The 22,727-nt window shown below is 45.0% G+C and overlaps 1 long non-coding RNA gene across 2 annotated transcripts in view; it reads right to left on the reverse strand.

The window, feature by feature from the left end:
• The window catches only part of LOC109249254 (uncharacterized), a 28,817-nt gene that overhangs the window by 5,158 nt on the left and 932 nt on the right, over positions 1-22,727 (reverse strand). Inside the window, exons 1-2 of one of the 2 annotated variants that reach the window (XR_002072508.2) lie at positions 6,791-6,966; positions 4,091-4,307 (exon numbers count right to left, since the gene is read on the reverse strand). This is a non-coding gene — a long non-coding RNA (uncharacterized LOC109249254). Of the gene's footprint in view, positions 1-4,090; positions 4,308-6,790; positions 6,967-22,727 lie in introns of those variants that run through there. The other variant, XR_002072510.2, reaches the window with a different exon arrangement.

The following is a 22,727-nucleotide window of genomic DNA, read 5'->3' on the forward strand; positions in this document are numbered from 1 at the left end:
TGTAGGAGAACGCCTACCTGTGTTAATTTCATTAGCTCACAAAATAAACAAGCCTGCTGTTTCTTTAGTAAACTAATGATTAAAGCAGCCAATTTGTCTGGTCCAGGAGCTTTCAGGGACTACTTGGGATGTTTATTGGGCCTAGAATTCACTAGTCTGGATTTAGTTTACTAGAGATTTTTGGAAATTCCCAAAAACTAGAATAAAGAAGTGACTAAGTCTATACATCTGTCAGAATTGGGAAGGAGAAACTTCTCTGTGAGATCCTCTTTTTCAGAGGATGACTTCCCTTTGGAATGTGGACAGGTAAGCAGCTGAATATTCTGCCTTAATTTCAGTTAAAGTCAAGTGTTACAGGTTAAATGCAGAGGTATTTCACAACTTTAGCCCAGAGAGCCTTTGAGGCCCGCATTTCAATCTTATCCAAGGCTTCCATACTCTACCCCAAGGAGAGGATTTGCTTTTTGGAAGATTGCCTTTCGCTGTAGGGGTTCTAGAAGTGCCATTGTGATTTGCAAATGTTCTTACCAGGGATAAACACATGGAAGTAAAAATGATTCTGAGCTCTCCTGGTAGCTGTACCCGAGCTAAACAAGGAGAATATCTGGATTTAATTTCAAGTAATGCATGGTAGTACCTTTTCCTCGTTAATCTCTTAGACAAAATGTATATACCTATACTGGCATTCTTGGAGTCCTTTAGTGTTACTTTTCCCAGTTCATTTTAAGCTTTAAAGTAGGCAGACACTGAGGAGATAACGTTGTGTTTATATTACCATTTTTAAAGAAGCAAGTTATAAAAATCAAGGTGATTTGTATACTATATTTTAAATGATTGAAGCAGGACTGGCCTTGGAAAGGAGACCTTTAAGAAAATACACATTTTCTGGGGTGCCTGGATGGCTCAGTCGGTTAACTGTCCGACTTCGGCCCAGGTCACGATCTCACAGTTCGGGAGTTCGGGCCCTGCGTTGGGAGCCTGCTTCAGATTCTGTGTCTCCCTCTTTCTCTGCCCCTCCCCCACTCACAGTCTGTCTCTCTCAAAAATATAAAAAATAAACATTACAAAAAAATTTTTTAAAAATACACGTTTTCTTGTGCCAACTCAGTGGGTAGCATAAGGAAAACCACCAAAATTCTATGAGAAAAATACTGTAGTGACCACTCATTCTTTTGATGACTGTCTTCCTGGTACGATTAAGGTCCAGAACATATTCACATCCTACTTTACAGTCCTGGCCTCTTCAGAAGTCACTGAGGACACTATTAACCTGCTACCCCAGTACCAACAGGCTCAGGTGACTTTCTATAATAGCTGTACTGAGGTCTGACCAATGCAGACCTTTGTATGAACAGGACATTTGCCCTTTACACAGCAATTCCACTGCCTGGTCCAACTCGCTTAACTCATAAACTTGGTAACTGGTGAGACAGATATAAAAGTTAAGATTGTCTATAGCTAGGAAAAATAGCATCCTAGGCCAGATAGTACCCCTGGAGAACAACCATATGGTCAGCAGATTTGCATTTGTGTTTACCTTAAAGACTGTTTTATATAAAAACTAAAATAGTGGAAGAGCCTTTGAAGAAACATGAAGACAAGAAGACCTACACATTTTTATGGAGGATGTAAATCCAGGTTGTATGAAATACTTCATATTAACCCAACCATGCCTCTTCGTTTTTATTAAAATGCTTGTCATTGAGGGGCGCCTGGGTGGCTCAGTCAGTTGAGTGCCTGACTTCGGCTCAGGTCATGATCTCACAGTCCGTGGGTCTGGGCCCCACATCAGGCTCTGTGCTGACAGCTCGGAGCCTGGAGCCTGCTTCGGATTCTGTGTCTCCCTCCCTCTCTGACCCTCCCCCGTTCATGCTTTCTCTGTCTCAAAAATAACGTTAAAAAAAATAAAATGCTTGTCATTGAAATGAAGTCTGCTTTCTAGTTCATTCTCAGGCTTGGGTTCTAGGTTTTCATTGGACAAGGTGACAGATTATTTGTTCCTTGTGTTGGTTTTCTGTAGAGGAGAACTTTCTAGCAGAGGTACAAATTAAAAGTGATGGGAAGTTTTGATTTTGAAATTAGAAGCTCCATTGAGATATCCTTTTGTTGAATTGGAGATGTCAACAGAAGAGTCAGTGTTGTAGCTTTATAAAGCCCTTGAAAAACATATGGTTCTGCTAGGTGTGTAACTTTGATGCCCACCCAATCATATCTCATAGCCTTGGAGCTGGAAGGGGAGTTTAGGAGCAAAGCTTTATCTTACATATGAAGAAATAGGTGCTGTACAAATGTGGAACATTTGAAAAAAAAAAAAAAAGCAGGGGGCGGCGGGGGTGGGGGGGGGCAGGTTCCTGGGTGTTGGCTTAGTAAGTTGAGAGTCTGACTTTTGATTTCGACTCTGGTCATGATCCCAGGGTTGTGGGATCAAGCCCCGTGTTGGGCTCTGTGCTGAGCATGGAGCCTGCTTAAGATTCTCTTTCTCCCCTATGCCATGCTTCTCCACTTATGCTCTCAGATAGATGATAGATAGATAGATAGATAGATAGACAGACAGACAGAGACAGATAGGGAATGATAAACACAAACTTCAAGACAGTGGTTATCTCCAGTGGAGAAGCTGCGGGGATGGGATTAGGGAAAAACACAGTATATTATTCTATTCAATAAGTTGGGTGGTAGGTTTCCTGGTGTTTATCTGATGCTTCGTACGTGTGTATTAAATACTATATAACTGGGCATTAAATACTATATAACATAGCACCAGGCTATGAGCTGTCAGCACAGACCCTGGGTGGCTCAATCAGTTAAGCATCCGACTTCGGCTCAGGTCATGATCTCATGGTTTGTGGGTTCGAGCCCCACATCCGGCTCTGTGCTGACAGCTCAGAGCCTGGAACCTGCTTCACATTCTATGTCTCCCTCTCTCTCTGCCCCTCCCCTACTTCCACTCTGTCTCTCAAAAATAAATATTTTAAAAAATAAAATGAATAAATACTATATAACTTTAAAACATTAGGAACAAGTATTACATAGTTGCAGAGTGCTTACTGTAGGCAAACCACTGTTCTTACTTGACATTTTACATACTTTAACCCAGGGTTAGGAAAAAGAGGCCCAGAAAACTATCTTTGCCAAGGATCCATGGCTTATTAGTACTGAGCTGTGACCATAACCTGGGACTTCTGATTTCTAATTTACTGCTTTTGGCTTCTAGACCCTTCCTGTTTCCCTAAATGGTAATTTGCACCCAACCTCTCACTCTCCCAGGCTGTGAGTTTCCTTTTGAACTCATTTCCATGTCTGTCACCTTGGACTTCATAGTCACTCCGGTGGCCTAAATCAGCACCCTGAATTCTCTTGACCGCATTGCTTTTTTACTGTCTCTGCATCACCAATTCCCAAGTCAAGTGGAACCCACTATCTCTTACACCCTATTTCTTCTGGGTTCTTGAGCATGGTGGTAGAAAATCACCTAAATATGCCAACTGACTCCACTGCAGATGTATGATTTCTTAACTCGGGTATTCATTCTTGTTGGGCTTTTTCAAATTTACCTGGTGACCACTGCACCCTTTTTATTGTTCTCAACTTTATCTTTTTTAAATTTTTTTAAATGTTTTATTTATTTTTGAGAGAGAGAGTGCAAGCAGGGGAGGGACAGAGAGAGAGGGAGACACAATCCGAAGCAAGCACCAAGCTATAAGCCGTCAGCACAGAGCCTGATGCGGGACTCGAACCCACAAACTGTGAGATCATGACCTGAGCCGATGTTGGACACTTAACTGAGTCACCCAGGCGCCCCTATTGTTCTCAACTTTATAGTCCCTATTTCCCATCCTTACTTTCAGCAGATGGCTTTGCCTCTTACTCTCTAGAGAAAATAGTGGTCATCAAACTTAGCTTCCTCTTTTTCCCATCCCCAGACTAAACTCTTAGAGCATCCACTTTGCCTTTATCTCAGGGGTATGCTTCCTCTCCAAGGCTAACCTCACCCTTGCTACCTGCTCTGTATCCCAGTGTATTAGTTATCTGTTGGTGCATAACATTTCCCCAAAGCTTAGTGGATAAACCAATAATAAACATCTATTACCTTCAGAGTTTCTATGGGTAAGGAGTGACTTAGGCGGGTGATCCTGGTTTGGGGTCTTTTATGTGATTGCAATCAAGATCAGCCCGTGCTGCAGTTTCTTGTACACTTGACCGAGGTTGGAGGTTTTGCTTCTAAGGTGGCTCACTTACTCGCTTGGCAGATCAGTGTTGGTTGGTGGCAGAAATCTGAGTGTCTTCACAACATGTCAGCTGCCTCCCTTCAGAGAGAGTAAGTTAAGAGCAAGATGGAAACCGTAAATTATTTTATGACCTAACAAGAGTTACACAGTATCATTTCCACAGTATGCTTTTGGTGACACAGCTGAGCTGTGGGAGGGGGTTTTACAGGAGCACGAGCACAAGGATCACCGGGGACTATCTTGGAGGCTGGCTGTCACACCCACTTCTATCCTCCACTGTCTTCCAGAAGTTATTTGCTCTTTTCTCTTTACCTTAATTTTATTTCTCTTAAACTCTTTTTATGTGTTATACTTTTCGTTAATAAATAGCCTTTGGGGCGCCTGGGTGGCTCAGTCGGTTGAGCATCCAAATTCGGCTCAGGTCATAATCTCGTGGTCTGTGGGTTCAAGCCCCGCTGTCTCGGGTTCTGTGCTGACAGCTCGGAGCCTGGAGCCTGCTTGGGATTCTGTGTCTTCCTCTCTCTCTGCCCCTTGCCCGCTCATGCTCTGTCTCTCTCTGTCAAAAATAAACATTGAAAAAAAAATTTTTTGTAAATAAGTAAATAGCCTTTAAGCTCCAAAAATGCTAAGGTTACATTTGTTCTTTTAAAAAAACACACACACCTAGGGCTTCTGGGTGGGTGGTCAGCGGGTGAAGCGTCCAACTCGTGGTTTCAGCTCAGGCCCTGATCACACAGTTCATGGATTCAAGCCCTGAGTTGGGCCCAGTGCTGACAGTGCAGAGCCTGCCCAGGATTCTCTCTCCCTCTCTCGCTCCGCCTCTCCCCCATTCTCTCTCTCTCTCTCTAAATAAACATTAAAAAAATTTTTTTTATCTAGTAATTCTTTCCCAATTTACCTAATAATAGTTGCAGAGGCTTTTTGAGCACTTGATGTGCCAAGCACTGTACAAAAGCACATTGTATGTGGGGCGCCTGGGTGTCTCAGTCGGTTGAGCTTCCGACTTCGGCTCAGGTCACAATCTCACGGTTCATGAGTTCAAGTGCCGAGTTGGGCTCTGTGCTGACAGCTCAGAACCTGGAGCCTGCTTTGGATTCTGTGTCTCCCTCTCTCGCTGCCCCTCCCCTGCTCGAGCTGTGTCTCTATCTCTCTCAAAAGTAAATAAACATTTAAAAAATTAATTTTTAATTAATTAATTCCAATTAATTCCACATAAGCCCATGAAGTAGATATTATTAGGTCCCCATTTGGTAGATGAGGAAACTGTGGATTATAGAATATACAAGATTTGACCAGAGTTACTTAATTACTGTATGGAGGAACAAGAATTGGAGTTAGGTCTGTGACCCCTAAAGGCAGTATTCTCTTTTTTTTTTAATTTTTTTTTTCAATGTTTGTTATTTTTGAGAGAGAGACAGAGTGTGAGCGGGGGAGAGGCAGAGAGAGAGACACACACAGAATCCGAAGCAAGCTCCAGGCTCCGAGCTGTCAGCACAAAACCCGATGTGGGGCTCGAACCCACCAACTGTGATATCATGACCTAAGCCGAAGTCAGACGCTCAACTGACTGAACCACCCAGGCACCCCCTAAAGGCAGTACTCTTTTTTTTTTTTATGTTTATTTATATTTGAGGGAAAGAGAGAGACAGAGAGACAGAGCGTGAGCAGGGGAGGGGCAGAGAGAGATGGAGACAGAATCTGAAGCAGACTCCAGGCTCCGAGCTGTCAGCACAGAGCCCGATGTGGGGCTCGAACTCACCAACCACAAGATCTTGACCTGATCCGAGCTGGATGCTTAACCAACTGAGCCACCCAGGTGCCCCTAAAGGCAGTATTCTTAATCCCACTGTGTTTTATACTTGCTCCAGCCCTGCTGTCTCCCCATTCTGTTCATAGTCAAACTATAGTGAACTCACCATCTCTCCAACACTGTGCTGTTTAGTGACTGTACCTTGGTACATCTTATTTCCTAAAATGCATTCGTTTCCTCCCTGTGCCAACACTTTTCTGCTTAGCATCTTCCACCTTCAAGTTCCAACTCAAATGTTATCTCCTTGGATAACTATTCCAGCCTCTCTGATCTAGGCTCCTACTGTCCTCTGTTCACACTATATTTTTAATGTTTATTTACTTTCTGAGAGAGAGAGACAGGGTGTGTGAGCGGGCAAGGGGCAGAGAGAGAGGGAGACACAGAATCGGAAGCAGGCTCCAGGCTCTGAGCTATCAGCACAGAGCCCAACACGGGGCCTGAACCCACGAACCGTGAGATCATGACCTGAGCCGAAGTCAGACACTTTTAACTGACTGAGACACCCAGGCGCCCCTGTTCACACTATTTTTAATAGCATTTATTGAGTTGTGTTATAATTATCTTCTAAATGCCTGCATCAGGCAAGGTTTAGAACAGGAAACAGAAACTCACAGTATCTCAGTATTCTTAAGGAAAAAGGAAACTTAATGCAGAGCATTAAGTGCTTACAAAAATCACTTGAATAGCTGGAGAAGCAAACTATGGCGGGGCCTCTAGGAATGATTCCCAGAACACTACTGAACTAACCCACCTGGGGAGCTGCAGTCTCCGATGGCCGCTGAAATACTGAGTTTGAGAACATAGCGCCGTATCTACAATCCAGGGATCAGGAAGCTGCCACAAACAGTCCTACAACATATATAGTATCGGAGTTTTACAGAGCTACTGACCGATGTAAACATCCAAATGTATGGTCAGCAGAGGAAGGAAAAAGGAAACTAGATAGTCAGCACCTGAAGCACTGAGAGTTTACTCTAGGGCCTGTTGAGGTTTTTGAATATTTGTTTTACAATAAGATTAGGTCACTCTTTTTTTTTTTCATGAGGAAATTGGTTACTTTCAAAGTTCAAAGAAAAAAGTACCATATGGCAACCTGCCCCCATGCTAAAAAAAAAAAAAAAAAAGCCAAAAATTTGTTGCTACAGTACGTGAGTACTAAGTGGACAAGGGCAGGCAAAAACTACTTGAGAAAAGTGGTTATGAAAGCAGTTGACAGAAGTGACATTGAACTGAGAGTCCGTACAAACATACCTTCAATCTAAGACCAGCCCCGCGACCTTGGAAAACTTAAACTTTTCTGTGCCTCATAACTGTCTTCATAAAGTGAGACTGAACTTAGATAACCTCCGAGGTTCAATCCAACCCTACAATTCTGTTTTCTTAGTTATTCAATTGAAAAACATTTTGTATTTATTTTAGAGAAAGAGAGTGCAGGCGTGGGGGGCGGAGGGGGGCAGGAGTAGAGAGAATCTCCACAGACTCCACTCTGCACGGAGCCTAGCGCAGGGCTCTACCCCACAACCCTGGGATCATGACCTGAGCCAAAATGAGGAGTCGGACGTTCAACCTACGGAGCCACCCAGGCGCCCCCAAAACACTTAGTGTTGTTTTTGTTTTTTTTTTAAGAGGAAGATTATACAACCATTTTTAGGGCTTTCTTTACTTTTTGATCATTCTGTAAAATTTTCCTGTCAACCTTAAAATATTCTCTGAGGCCATCTAGATGAGGTGAGAGAAGCAGAAAGTAACGTAGAAAGTGATGGGGTTTTGCTTCACCATGCCGAGTCACATGGAGTGTTTTAAAAGCACACCAGAGCAACTTTGGAGTTCCCTACTTTCCAGTCTGCGGTTTTGGTTACTCTGTCCCCAGGTGTCAAGGGGAAAAGAAATTCTTTAAAGAATCATCACTGATTCCGGGAGCTAGAAAGGCTCATCACAACCTCAAAAACGAGGCTTGTTATAAAAAAAAAAAAGTGCATTAAAAGCTGCCTCCAGGCTGTGTTAGCTAGGCGAGAGATTAAATAGAGCTTTCCCCATGTCCCTGCAACCTCCTTTGGGCTATTTGAGGTGCTTGCTGGATTTTTTTGGCCTATTTTTTCTTTTTCCTTCAAGACTTGCCCTTCATTCTCTTGCTTCTCTGATGCAAACTTCTTTTCAGAACACAATTTCCAGACAAACCTTCAGATGTTAGCCAAGGGTCGGTACTGTTTTTAGTTGTTATTTCCTTCAAAATAGACACCGGCGGCGACTGGTGCTGTCTTTTTTCAGAGAATCTGTGTTGTTCCAGGCTCCGCGTGCAGCCCGTGTCATTCCTCCCCTGCTAATATGCTTTCTTAGCTTGCTTCACGCGTGTTTACCAGCTCCAGTTTAGTCCCTGGGCTCTCCACCCTTCACCCCGCCCCCTGAGCTGTGCATTTCAAAACGTAGAGAAAAAAATGACAGCTTCTTCTCAGGCCCCTCCGGTGAAGGCTGCAGAATCACCAGGGCCAGTATGTCAGAGTGTACAGCCTTTACCAAAACTTTGCACAGACATATTTTGGATAAGCAGAAGAGAAAGCCACTCAACATGTAACACACAGCCTCTTTTCCAAGGGCCTCTAACAGACGGGCAGGCCCAGGGCTGCCTCTCCTCAGTGCAGAAGATAAATGAGATGACAGTGAATGAGCAGGGTTTAGTCCTTAGCCAAGGATGATCCAAACTCCGATGTTGTATCTATTGCTACATGCAGCAAATTAAATGGGACGTACACATGAAGATTTGTTATAGTTACAGTCCTGTCCTCGGGCCTTTTATAGTCAAAGGCACTGTTTCTCAAAGCATAATCCAAATATCACCTACATCATAATTACTTGGGTGCTTATTTTAAAATGCAGATGCCTGGGCTTTGGTCCAGACTTACTAAATCAGAATATCTGGAAGCAGCACACAGGAATCTGTTTTTCACAATACACCTCACGTCATTCTTCTGTACAGTAAGGTTTCTAAAAGTACATGTTACTTTGAATAAAGGCTTTTTAGGAATTCACCAGGAAGATATTCACACTATTTGAGTTTTTAAGGACCTAGGTCCTTCATGGATCCTTAAAACTGTACACACTAATCACAAAGTAAAGAGTATAGTATAGTAACTATTAAGAATATGAGATAATAAAGGAACGGTACCTGAATCATAAGGTCATTTAAAGGCATAAATGGGAGGGACACCTGGGTGGCTCAGTGGGTTAAGCATTGGACTCTTGATCTCGGCTCAGGTCATGATCTCACTGTTGCTAAGATCAAGCCCCGCGTCAGGCTGTGCACTGTCAACTTGGGATTCTGTCTTCTCTCTCTGCCCCTCCCCTGAGTTCTCTCTCTTTCTCTCTCAAAGTAAATAAACATTTTTTTAAAGGTATAAATGGGGAGGAAATGCACTAAAGTTTTTAATAGTGTTAACTATAAGCACTGTAGTGAATAAACTGAGGATATTTAATACACAGATGACATGATGTACACACAGCACAAGATTATCCCCATACATTGTCTTTACTCCTTGATTTCCAATTTTTAAAACAAAAATTTGAGGGGCACCTGGGTGGCTCAATCGGTTGAGCATCCAGCTTTGCCTCAGGTCATGATCTTGTAGTCTGTGGGTTCAAGACCCGCGGTGGGCTCTGTGCTGATAGCTCAGAGCTTAGAGCCTGCTGTGGATTCTGTGTCTCCCTCTCTTCTGCCCCTCCCCTGCTTGTGGTCTGTATCTCTCTCTCTCTCAAAAATAAATAAGCATTAAAAAAATTTTTTAACAAAAATTTGAAAGACAGAGGGCATCCTTTCAGTCAAGGTCAGGCATCCAAAACAATAAAAAAGAAATGACTGCTTTTTACTTAACCTTGGTAGATCACAATGTAGTCGGGGAAAGGAGAGTAGATTTCTGGATCTGGTGTCATTTGTTTCCCTAGCCCTGTACCCTCCATGGATTGACGTTATTGTGTGTCCTACTCAATTTTAAGGGTATTTATTGACACTGTCCCATTTCACCAATAAAAGATTCATTTGAGAGCTGTCACTACTTATAAATGACCTTCACTTCTGAAATGACTTTCATGGTTTCCACCATGAAATGATTGAATGATCGCTGGTAGGTCCTAAAGGAGTTGTCTTTGCTAGTAGGCATGGGAAGAGAACAGCCATGAGTATGAGGAGAGCAGTAGAGAGGACACCCCACCCCCCGGATCTCCCATATCTCTCTGTCAGGTGGGGGACATAGAGACAAGGGCAATTCTTTATCTATCTTTTTTTCTCCCTGCCCCTAAGGTGAACAGGGACCCTGTGATCTATGCCTAAGTATAACCCCACCTACCTGCTGCTTTCTGTTTGTGGACATAGTTAACAGGTGTGAAGAAGGGCATAGATTTCAACCACCCCCCGCACCTAGGGCAACTGATGCAAGGAGGTGAGGCCCTTTATCCAGCCTCTTAGAGACTTTTGGAGAGGGAAAGAATAGCATATGGAGGAACTTGTACCCAGCTCTCCCTGGAGTCCAGCCTTCTGAAAAGGCAGTTTCTAAGAGAGAAAAATGTGGCCTCAACAGATTGAGAAGGAAGAATTTAACCTTGGAATAAAGGTGGAGTATTAGTGAAGTTTTACTCTCCATATTCCAAAGAGAAAGCTAAAAGCAGGGTTGTCGATCTCCTTGGTGTCCAGCAGGTAGAGATGCAGTCTAAGTCTGCCTGGGGCTGCAGTGGAAAATACTGGGCAATAAGCAGCTTCCAGAGTCTTCTGAAGCCTGAGAGAGAGAATAAGCAAGGTACCTTTGTTGCTTCCCAGTCCCCACTTACCTAAACCTATTTACACCCCATTTTCTTCCTTCCCTTTCTTGGAGACTTTGACCTCACACTAGGACCTCTCAGCTTCTGATACGAGGCTGGGAAGGAGGGATACAAAGAACTCTAAGGTGGCAGAAGGATGGGAAGAAGGGGATCACAGACACATTTGAAGGAGTTTCCTGACGTCCAGGTCTCGGCTGTGTAACACAGATCCTGGGTTGGCAGTGAGGTGTCCTGCCTGCCGGTCTAGAAATGCCAGCATCTTAAACCCATGGAGAGACCATGCTTCTAAAATTCTGCCATATATATACACAAATCTAAAAGTGACACAAACCAGGACCAGCAAATCAGACAAGATGCAGCATAGGTATCCCGCCAGCCATGTGGCATCTGTGGATATGCCAGGCACCAAGTAAAGGCATGGGTGGGCACCCTCCCTACCAGTGGGCAGCAGGCCATGACCATCAGCTGGATACGATCAGCCTGCCAAACTGGAGGGCATCCCAGGGCATTGTGCCCATCTGCTTCCCCTGCCACAGACTGAATGGAGCCCAGAACTTCTGCGAGAACCTCCTGCATATGGAGAAATAGATTCAGTCTGTCACTGAGAGCGACAGGAGAAAGGGAGGCAGGCAAAGGGGGTAGCATTCTATCTGCAAACCATAGCAGAAGCTCTTCATCTTTGCCCTTCCATTGGAAAAGAAAAGTCTAGAAATGGACCTTCTGAATATAACCCAGAACTTGAGGTTGAGTGTTAGGATAAATGGGAGTGGGATACACGGGAATTAGTAGAGTGGAAGGCAAACGTGGCTTGGTGGAAAGAACTAACTTGGGATAAAGATACTTGGATTCTATCCCACGTTAGCTGTATGACCTTGGGCAAGTTACTTCATTTCTCTGGGCCTTGGTTTCCTTATCTGTAAAATGAGGACATTGGACTAGACAGTATCTAGAATATCTTCCTCCTCTAATATCTGCTATTCAGTTTTGAGCAGTGATTGACTCTCCCTTGTTTTTTAAATTTTTTTTTAATGTTTATTTATTTTTGAGACAGAGAGAGACAGAGCATGAATGGGGGAGGGGCAGAGAGAGAGGGAGACACAGGATCGGAAGCAGGCTCCAGGCTCTGAGCCATCAGCCCAGAGCCCGACGCGGGGCTCGAACTCACGAACCGTGAGATCGTGACCTGAGCTGAAGTCGGACGCTCAACCGACGGAGCCACCCAGGCGCCCCGACTTTCCCTTGTTGAGGGTGACCCATATAGCACCCACAGAACCCTGTGTGACCCCAGGCATAAGCTGTGTCTAAACTAAGGGAACCATGTACTGGGGGGGCGGGGAGGGGAAGTGAAAGTTCTGAGTTCCTAGTGTCCCTACTCGTGCTACCTCTGTTCCCACACTGGACGTCCACCGCCACAGGGATGTGAAGTCCACAGACCTCCTAGTCTTCTGTGTACTGAGAAGGCTGGAGGCCCTAGTCAACCATGTAACTCAAAGAATCTAAAACTATTGTGTCAAAAATAAAGTGATGCTCATCTAGGTAATATCCTTTGTGCAGGATTCCTCCCCCACCGTCTGCAGTTTCACTTTCTACAGTTTGAGTTACTTGCGGTCAGCCGCGGCCCAGAAGCAGAGGAGCCTCAGACAAGATGTCAGAAGGTCAGTAGTAACCGATGTCATTCGCCTCTCTGTATCTCATCACGGAGGCATTATCTCATATGATCATCGTAAGAAGAAGGAGGAGTACAGCACAGAGATATTTTGAAAAAGAAATCACATTTATAACTTTCGTCACAATATATCATTATGATTGTCTTATTGCTCTTGTTAATCTCTTACTGTGCCTAATTTATAAATTAAATGTTATAGGTATGTGTGTATAGGAAAAAACAAAGTATGTATAGGGTTCAGTACCGTCTAAGTTTCAGGTATCCAGGGAGATATCCCCTGCAGATAAGAAGGGACAACTGTACTGCTACATACTGAGTCTGGGCCCAGTGCAAGTCTGTCTCTGATCTCTGCTCCATTGCCTACAGAGCTCCCCCTCCTCACTCAAGCCCCTTCCTGCTGATGCAGATTCACAGTAGGCTGGCCATTGGTTCTGGCTGCCTGTGCAATGTTCACCTCGCCCCTGGGCAAGGACTTGTGCCTGAAGTGATCCTGTGAAGAGAGCCAACACTTCACCTTCCCCCGCACCCCACCCCCAGGCACTATCTCACTTCCTTTGTCCAGGTGAGTTTCCAGTATCCTCTGGATACTGGAAGTTTCCATAGGATACTGGAAACTCCCCATTTACCAAAGCTTCCCTATATACCCAGGCCTAAGAACATATTCCACTCCCGAACTGAGAACGGAGAATTCTGGGGGATTCCGGAATGACAAATAACAATACTCATCCTGAGACCTGAGTTCTACTCCTTTATCCTCACCTCCACCCTGGGGACTCGTAAATACCCTCAGAAATAAAAAAACGGTCAGAATGGACCGATTGACATCTTGGTTTTCCTCATTCGGATGTGTCATACTGAATTTCAAGGGGAATGTCATTTCACCTCCCATATTTTGCCAGATATTTCTTTTTTTTTTTTTTTAATTTTTTTTTTCCAACGTTTTTTATTTATTTTTGGGACAGAGAGAGACAGAGCATAAACGGGGGAGGGGCAGAGAGAGAGGGAGACACAGAATCGGAAACAGGCTCCAGGCTCCGAGCCATCAGCCCAGAGCCCGACGCCGGGCTCGAACTCACGGACCGCGAGATCGTGACCTGGCTGAAGTCGGACGCTTAACCGACTGCGCCACCCAGGCGCCCCTTGCCAGATATTTCAATATGCTCTAATCTCCAAGGCGGAAGTGGGAAGGGAGGTGATGCAGTAACTTGAAGTAAAATAGGTAGAACTCATGAGTCCTACTTTCAAGGAATTTCTAATCTGCACTCGGTACCTATTGATGCATAACGAATCGCCCCCAAATGTAGCGACTTAAAACAACAGTAAACATTTATTCTCTCACACAGTTCCTGTGGGTCAAGAACTCAGAAGCAGCTTAGCTAGGTGGTTCTGAGCCGAAGGTCTCTCATGAGGTTGTAGTTAAGATGTCAACGGGGGCTGCAGTTTTCTGAAAGCTCAGCTAGGGTTGGTCACCTTGTACTGCAAGGTGACTCATGTGCACGAACTCAAATTCTGGCAAGTCGGTGCTGGCTCTTGGTGGAGGGCCCTAGTTCCTCACCACATGGGTCCTGCCATAGAGCTGCTTGAGTGTCACCATGACATGGCAGCTGCCTTCCCTCAAAGCAAGTGATCCAAGAGGCACACCAAGGTAGAAGCTGCAGTGTCTGTTTATGACTCAGCCTTGAAAGTCACATATGTCGCTTCCACAGTATTGTATTGTAGGAAGCCATGTAGGAAGGGAACACAGAAAGGGCATGAATACCATGAGATGAGGATCATTGAGCTATCTTGGAGGCTAGCTACCCCATAATCCATCAAGGATTTCAAGGTTATCGTAAATAATATATTATGCTAAATAGAGGAGGTTGGATGTTTAAACGCCTGCAAGAAATTTTTTTAATGTTTATTTCTTTTTGAGAGATGGGCAGAGAGACAGAGTATGAGTCGGGGGAGGGCAGAGAGAGGGAGACACAGAATCTGAAGCAGGCTCCAGGCTCTGAGCTGTCAGCACAGAGCCGGGCGCGGGGCTCTAACTCATGAACCACGAGATCGTGACCTGAGCTGAAGTCAGACGCTTAACCACCCAGAGCACCCAGGTGCCCCCGCCTGCAAGAAATTTGAGTATGCTCACGATAGATCAAATTCCATACTTTTTCACAAAATGCCATTAAAAGAAACTAGACCCTTTGCCATTGCCCTGAAAGAAAGAAAGAAAGAAAGAAAGAAAGAAAGAAAGAAAGAAAGAAAAGAAAAAAAAGAGAAAAGAAAAGAGAAAAATAAAATTAGACCTCAGCAGATTCTATTTTCATTGAAACTGGTTCAATTTGATTTTTGAACTCCTTAAAAATATTCTTCAAAGTAGGCTGAGATTTCATGATTTCATGGTGCTCTTAATCTTTTTCAAAAAACATAGGCCATGCTGCTGTAACAAAGAGACCCACAGAGTGGTTCAAATAAAGGAATAAACCAGAAGGAGATGGGTAGGTAGTCCTTGACTAGTGGAGAAGTCTTGTATGGCTTGGTGGAAGGTGGCTACTTAGTTTGTCACTATGTCCCAGCAAGCAAAAGGAAGAAAGAGGAAGCCAAGGGCAATCAGCTTTCCTTTTTAAGAATATGACCCAGAAGTTGCACGCATTGGTTCATTCACATTCCATTTACCAGAACTTGGTTATGTGGCCACTCCTACTATAAGATAGGCTTGGGGGGAGGGGGTGGCGTCTGGACAGCTCAGTTGGTTAAGTGTCTGACTGTTGATTTCAGCTCAGGTCATGGTCTCATGGTTCATGGATTCAAGCCTCACGTCCGCCTCTGCAGTGACAGTGCGGAGCCTGCTTGGGATTCTCTCTCTTTCCCTCCCTCTCTCAAAATAAATAAATAAACTTTCAAAGAAATTTAATTTAAAGGAAAGAAAGAAAGGCTGGGCAGAGTAGTATCTAGCCAACAGCCATGTATCCTGCTAAACTTCAGTGTGGGTAGCAGAGTGGAAGGGTCGTATTACTAAAAAAAAAAAGAAGAAGAAGAAGAAACTGGACGTTGGGAGACAATGGTCTCTACCATACCTGCAAATCTGGTTCTGTGGGGACAGCTTCAAGTGAACAATTTTAACAAGCCGTTAGATCACATCTCCAGATACATTTCAAGAATTGGATGTATATCCAAAGCACGATAGCAAGAAGTGCTATCTTGCTAGAAGATTATCTTGTTAAAAAAATTATTTGTCATGGCACCTGGGTGGCTCAGCCGGTTAAGTGTCTGACTTCGGCTTAGGTCATGATCTCACAATTTGTGAGTTCAAGCCCTACATGGGGCTCTGTGCTAACAGCTCAGAGCCTGGAGCCTGCCTCAGATTCTGTGTCTCTCTTTCGGCCCCTCCTCTGCTCAAGCTCTGTGTCTCTCTAACTCTCAAAACTAAACATAAAATTTTTCTTTTAATTTTTTAATTAAAAAATTGTCATACAGTTCAGAAATTAATTTTGTAATATCACTGTTATGTTTACCTTTGCTTTTTTGGGTTTTTAAATTTTCTTTTTATGTTTATTCATTTCCTGAGACAGAGACAGAGTGCAAGCAGGGGAGGGGCAGAGAGAGAGGGAGACACAGAATCCAAAGCAGGCTCCAGGCTCTGAGCTGCCAGCACAGAGCCTGATGTGGGGCTTGAACTCATTAACCGCAAGATCATGACCTGGGCTGAAGTCAGATACTTAACCGACTGAGCCACCCAGGCACCCCTACCATTGTTGTTGTTGTTGTTGTTTAAGTAAACTCTACCCCCAACATGGGACTCGAACTCATACCCCTGAGATCAAGCGTCACATGCTCTACTGACTGAACCAGCCAGGCACCCCACCATTGCTTTTGCAAAAAGGTTTAATTTATTCAAATAATATTTACTGAACTGGGCAATGTGCTAGACAACGGAAAAACTGAAGTAAACAAGACCCTTACCTCACAGAACTGAGTTTAGTGGGTGTGAGAAAAGACAGGATTGATTCATTTTCAGAAATACCAAATAAAAGCTGTGCTGTCTAGTTAACAGTAGGTTTACAACCTGTTGGAAATATATATGAACCCCCCCCCCCCCCCATAATGGAGTCCCAATCCCTTCAACACTTTACTTCCTGGTTCTTCTTACCCTCTCTGTTTCAGAGGCTTATTTTCGTGGGCTTTGCAATGAGCATGTGTCAAAGACCAGAGGGAGGAAGGACTGAAAGACTCTGTCACCTCAGGAAATGTACATTTGCTCCCATCAGACTACTTTTTTTGTTTGTTTTTAACGTTTATCTGTTATTGAGAGATAGAGACAAAGAGCACGAGCAGGGGGAAGGGCCAAGAGATGGAGAGATGGAGAGATGGAGAGATGGAGAGACAGAGAATCTGAAGCAGGCTCCAGGCCCTGAGCTGTCAGCACAGAGCCCGACGCGGGGCTCGAACTCACAATCCACGAGATCATGACCAAAGCTGAAGTCAGATGCTTAACCGACTGAGCCACCCAGGGTCCCCTCATCAGACTATTTTTTTACCTTACTACTAAGCCTTATATGGGCATAGGCGACACCCGGGTAAGGTTGTAACTTCTGTAGTACTCAGCCAATGAGGAACCAGGGGCGGGACTTGCATACTAGGAGATAAATTGCCTGCTGTGACTGGCCGAGCATGCCTGTCCATCAGACACCTGCTTTTGCAGGAACGTTGACGAAAGCCTGGCTTCACTGTGCTCCAAGTCTCCGAGTCCCTCCTTTGATTGGGTCAGTGGGCTTATTTCTCACAGTGGGCAAGACAAACAAGAAGATACAGTGCAATGACTAGAAGTCTAGGGAACTGGGAGAGGATTAAGGAGGAAGTAATGTCTGTGCTGAGAACTGACCAATTAAATACATCCCGTTTCATTCAAAGAGCTTATCAGACTTTGAATAGATTTCAGATTCATCAACCAGATTGGATGAGGTTTTAATATTTGCAGTCACGCACTGCAGCAGGTGATGATACATGCACCATGTTCCTTTAATTCTCCCAACAAGTCAAGGAAGGTATGACTTCTGCTTTACAGATGAAGGTACTGAGACTCAGGAATGTCAAGTAACTTGTTGTGAGGGAGGCAGCATTCGAACCCAGGTTATCTTTCCAGTATAACATATGCCTTTTCTGTACAGATTAAAAGCATATTAACAAAAAGCAAACGTTAGCATTAAAAATTATATGGAATATGCTTTCATAAAATATTTACCGTTTCTTCTATCATATATACATCCAAATGTACTCACTTTCTAAATGTATTCACAAGGACTTTATAAATACCCTGTATAATTAAATTCTAGACTGTGTAGTCCAGACTATGAGCACAAGAATTCAGAAGAGAGGAGCGTGACTGAGAGTTAGAAGGAGTTGGGGAAGTTTGTGCAGGCCTTGATGAGTGCCTTCCAGATGTTGGAATCACAGGAGAAAACTAAAGATAAATTCAGCACATTAGTAAAACAATACTGAATCATTGAGCCTCAAGGGACTGACTTAGAGGTTGTATCGGGAAGAGGCTTTTTCTGATCCAAACAGGTAGGGGTCGAAGGAGGCTTCAATACCAATTTATCCCCATTTAAGTGGCCCTGGTAGCTGTGGCCCAACTCCCTCCCCTTTTCTAGGAAAACATATATTCCAGCATTCCCAAGATCTCCCTCTCCTCCTCCTGTATCATCATGTTATCACTTTGCATATCAAGAAATATATATTGGGGAGCCTGGGCGGCGCAGTCAGTTAAGCATCCGACTTCAGCTCAGGTCATGATCTCACGGTTCGTGGGTTTGAGCCTTGCATTGGACTCTGTGCTGACAGCTTGGAGCCTGGAGCCTGTTTCGGATTTGGTGTCTCCCTCTCTCATGCTCATACTCTCTCTCACTCTCTCAAAAATAAATAAACAATAGGGGCGCCTGGGTGGCGCAGTCGGTTAAGCGTCCGACTTCAGCCAGGTCACGATCTCGCGGTCCGTGAGTTCGAGCCCCGCGTCAGGCTCTGGGCTGATGGCTCGGAGCCTGGAGCCTGTTTCCGATTCTGTGTCTCCCTCTCTCTCTGCCCCTCCCCCGTTCATGCTCTGTCTCTCTCTGTCCCAAAAATAAATAAAAAACGTTGAAAAAAAATAATAAATAAATAAACAATAAAAAATTAAATATATATATATATGTATATATTATTTTCCTAATGCTAGTCTGAGGGCCAAATCAATGGACAGACACACAGTCCTTGTTCCAGTAAAGCTTCCAGTCTAATGGGGATGCAAACAGATAATTTAGAGAAAAGAATGGGGCAAACGTAGCCCAAAATGAAGCATAATTGCTCCCCTTAGATGTACTTCTAGCTATACCATAGAGAGGTCACGGCAAACTCCTTTACATGGAAGAGAACACCAGGCACGGATGGCACGGTCCCAGGCTGAACCAGGTTACTTGAGCCCCCCAAACCTCTGGTCAATCCAGAACAGTCACCTGGAAAAGGGGGAAGAGGCCTTACCTCCACTGGAACACTGCCTCTCCTATCTCTCCCCACAAATGAGCCCTGAGTGGGAAGCTGACCAAAGGAAGAAGTAGGAGGCGCTGCTAGGGTCAGACAGGACCCGGCAACCTGGACCCGGGCCAGCGGAAAAACGCCATTGTCTCAGTTGCTTTCTCAACTTCCTGCCCTCAAACATCTACCTCACCCAACAGGCACACTGAGTGTCAGGCCTCCCGCTCTACGCTCTACCTCCTGGCGAGGAGGCATTGCACACCAAGAGAGCCAACCCCAGCGTTCTCCTAAAGTGAGAGGGAAAAGCCGCCAGACCCGTCCCCTGTGGGGAAAAAATGACATAGCTCAGGCTTTTGGATCACTAGAGGAGGATGGTTCTAGACCTTTAATGAAGATCCAGGATACACTTATCTCCCCCAGGCTGCCCTCCTTTCTCAGGGCGGTCATCGGAGGAAGATCAGGGGTTTTCTGGCAAAAGTGAGCAACAGCTAGATGGGAAAAGAGTGGGGGTGTGTCTCTGTAGGGGTCTGAGCCTTGAGGCATGTCACATTGGTGTGGTTTGTGGGAAAGGAGAATTCAACAGACTGGGTGGGGCGGTGGGTGTGTCCCAAGTAGAATGAGAGCGAGATCTACCAGAGCGCAGTTTTGTGAAGATCTCCAGGCTCCCGGCCCTACCAGCCCTCACCCTGAGCCCATTTCATGACTCTAATGAGACCAGATGCTCATTCCCAGCTGATTCCCATTCCCAACCACTGGCTTCCAGCTCCTTGGTCCCTCCCCTGTCTCCACACTCACTCCTCTGGCAGGATAGCCGGGCTTTTGGCTGGGAACCGAGCTCAAAGCGGAAACGGGCAGTTGGGAGGTGTGATTTATGTCTCTGACTTCACCCCAGGCTGGAGCCCAACACGTGGACCCTCCTCCCCTCAAAGTGTCCTTTTGGTAAATTTCCTCCTCCTCCTCCCCCTCAGAAATCTCAGGCTCTTCGAACGGGTCAGAGGTCATCTGGGGGAGCCTCCACCTCCACTACCATCCCCCCCTTCCACCACCCACCCCCACCTCCTGCTGACCGGTGATGGAACAATCTATTAACTTTACAATCGCCCACAGGAGGCAAGATTCCCCTATCAACCCAAACAATAGGGAAGTCCCTCTGTATATCTAATTCCCTTCTATCCTGCTGTTGAGCCAGTAGTTAGTTGGTGAAACAAAGGGCAGCTAGTTCACTCAGAATTCAGCCTCTGGCCTCCCAGGCTCCTGTGGCCAATTTAAAGTAATTCCCCAACTCTATGATGATACCTTCTATCTCGAAAGGCAAAGGTATCAAGGTGCCATAACCGGTAACTGTCAGGCACCTTAATGTGCATATTCATTCCCTGTCTGTCAAGGGCTGCAAATTACACCCCTCTGTCCTTCAGCTAAGTCACTCCTGAAACCCAGAGCAGAAAAGATCTTCACAGAAAGTGAGAATCCCCACAACTCCTTCCAGGGCCTCCCACCTGGTAAACACTTAGAAACGTCCTAATAGCAATCTAATTTGGGGGGCACCTGGGTGGCTCAGTCAGTTGAGTGTCTGACTCTTGATTTCATCTCACAGTTCGTGGGATCAAGCCCCACGTGGGGCTCTGTGCTGACAGCGTGGAACCTGCTTGGAATTCCCTCTCACTCGCTCTCTGCCCCTCCCCTGCTCGTCTGTACTCTCTCTCTAAATAAATAAATATTTAAAAATAAATAATGTTTAAAAAAAAAAAGAAATCTAATTTTGCCTTTTCCTGCTTTTTCAGATTCCTCATCAGTCAGATGGCTTTGTTAACTTTAGAGGGTTGTTGGCAAGATTAAATAGACAAATTATTTGAAAGATAGAAACAGCTGCCTCATCAGATTGTTTTGAGGTTAAATGAGGTCATATACGCATAATGCTCAGATCTGTACCTGGTACTTAGCTAATTTTTCCCATAATACCTCAAAAATTGGGGAGGAACCTGAAAGTTTGCCCCTCCTAGACATCTAGAGCTCCTAGCCTCATTAGAGTCTCCTTGGATGGGAAGCTCAGATTCCTAGGTTTTAATTTCTGAAGGTACATGGTTAAATGAATGAAAGAATGAATGAATGAGTCCATCCTCCATTCACTTTTCTGGGGTCTGGCCTGGCCTGGCCTGGTTTCCTTCCCATCACCCCCTGCAGAGTCTCTCCCTCAGAGCCCTGAGCTCATCCTAGTTACCAAGTGTTTGTTTAGTCCTGCCCCCCCCCTCCACCACACACACACACACACACACACACACACACAAGGACTCCAACCCCCATGCTGGTTTTCCCCCACTGAGTTCTTTTTTTTTTTTTTTTTTTTAACGTTTATTCATTTTTTTATAGAGAGACAGAGTGTGAGTGGAGGAGGGGCAGAGAGAGAGGGGACAGAGAGAGAAGGAGACACAGAATCCGAAGCAGGCTCCAGGCTCTGAACTGACAGCCCAGAGCCGGACGCGGGGCTCGAACTCAGGGACCCGACCGACCGTGAGATCAGGACCTGAGCTGAAGTCGGCCGCTTAACCTACTGAGCCACCCAGGCGCCCCTCCCCCACTGAGTTCTTATATAGGCATCTGAATGTGTTGGAGATGGAACTTCAGGGACCATCTAGTTCAATTCCTTGGTTTAAGAAAGAAAAAGAAAAAACTGAGAACCAGAGAAGAGCAGGGTCTTGCTCAAGCAGGAACTTCCAGGTCAAATACCTGGATCCATCCCAGAGGGTCCCTGCCTGCTGTCAGAGCTAGAAGAATTCTCATTCTCCTCTTCCTTTCTCCACCTCAGTAGGTAAAATAAGTCGCTATTTTTTAATGCCTAGAACAAAGCAAAGGCTGGAAAAGGGCTCAAGGAAGTCCCTCCACACACACCTGTGGTTTCTTCTTCATTCTTCCCTCTTAGCCCTAGATCTTATTTGGGGCCCCTTCTAGCATCCCCACAACCCTCCACCCCCACCCCAGCCCTCCAGTCACATTTATTTGGCTTCTGTCCTAACCTGCATATCACTTGCGTGTCACTCAACAATACGCTTGTTGGGTTTTGTTTTTGTTTTTTTTTAACGGACCAATGACTCTCTGGGAGTGTTTAGTCTGTACCCATGCTAATACCCAAGGGTCCTTAATGGGTCACATTTAACTGGCAGCTTCTGTGAGCATCACCCTATAAGTCACTTGGGAATTCCTTATGCCTCGGCCAGTGAGGCTCAAGTATTCCACAAAGCCAGTGGGTCAGTTTCTCCTAAAGTGAAGCCAGATCGCTTGGGTTTGAATCTCAGCTCTTCCACTTACCCTGGACTAGTTACTTAAACTCTCTGTGTCTTAGTTCCCTCATCTTAACAGGTTTAACAGTAGCTCCCTCATACAGTGTCAGTGCCAAGTAAATGAGTTAATATGTGTAAAGCTCTCATAGTATAGTACATAGTGTGTATTATAATATGTATAATCGTATATAGTATATATAACAGTAGCATACGCTATTATTATAGGAAAAGACAGTAACCCTAGGAAGCCCTGCCTCTACTCCCACCCCTATATATACCTGGGTCATATGGCCTGATTCCCCTCTTTTCCTGAGATCCCATTACCCTCCTCTAAACCAGTCCATATGGCCCCTGGGCAGTCCTTAATGCTTACCAAGCCCCCTTCCCTCCCCTGGGGCCCAAAACTGGATATGGGGGAGGGAAGGAGGAAAGGAGGGAAAAAATGTGGCCATTTT

This window comes from Panthera pardus, unplaced genomic scaffold, assembly GCF_024362965.1.
Source record: "Panthera pardus isolate Hobbes unplaced genomic scaffold, ASM2436296v1 HiC_scaffold_6, whole genome shotgun sequence".
Taxonomy (NCBI): domain Eukaryota; kingdom Metazoa; phylum Chordata; class Mammalia; order Carnivora; family Felidae; genus Panthera; species Panthera pardus.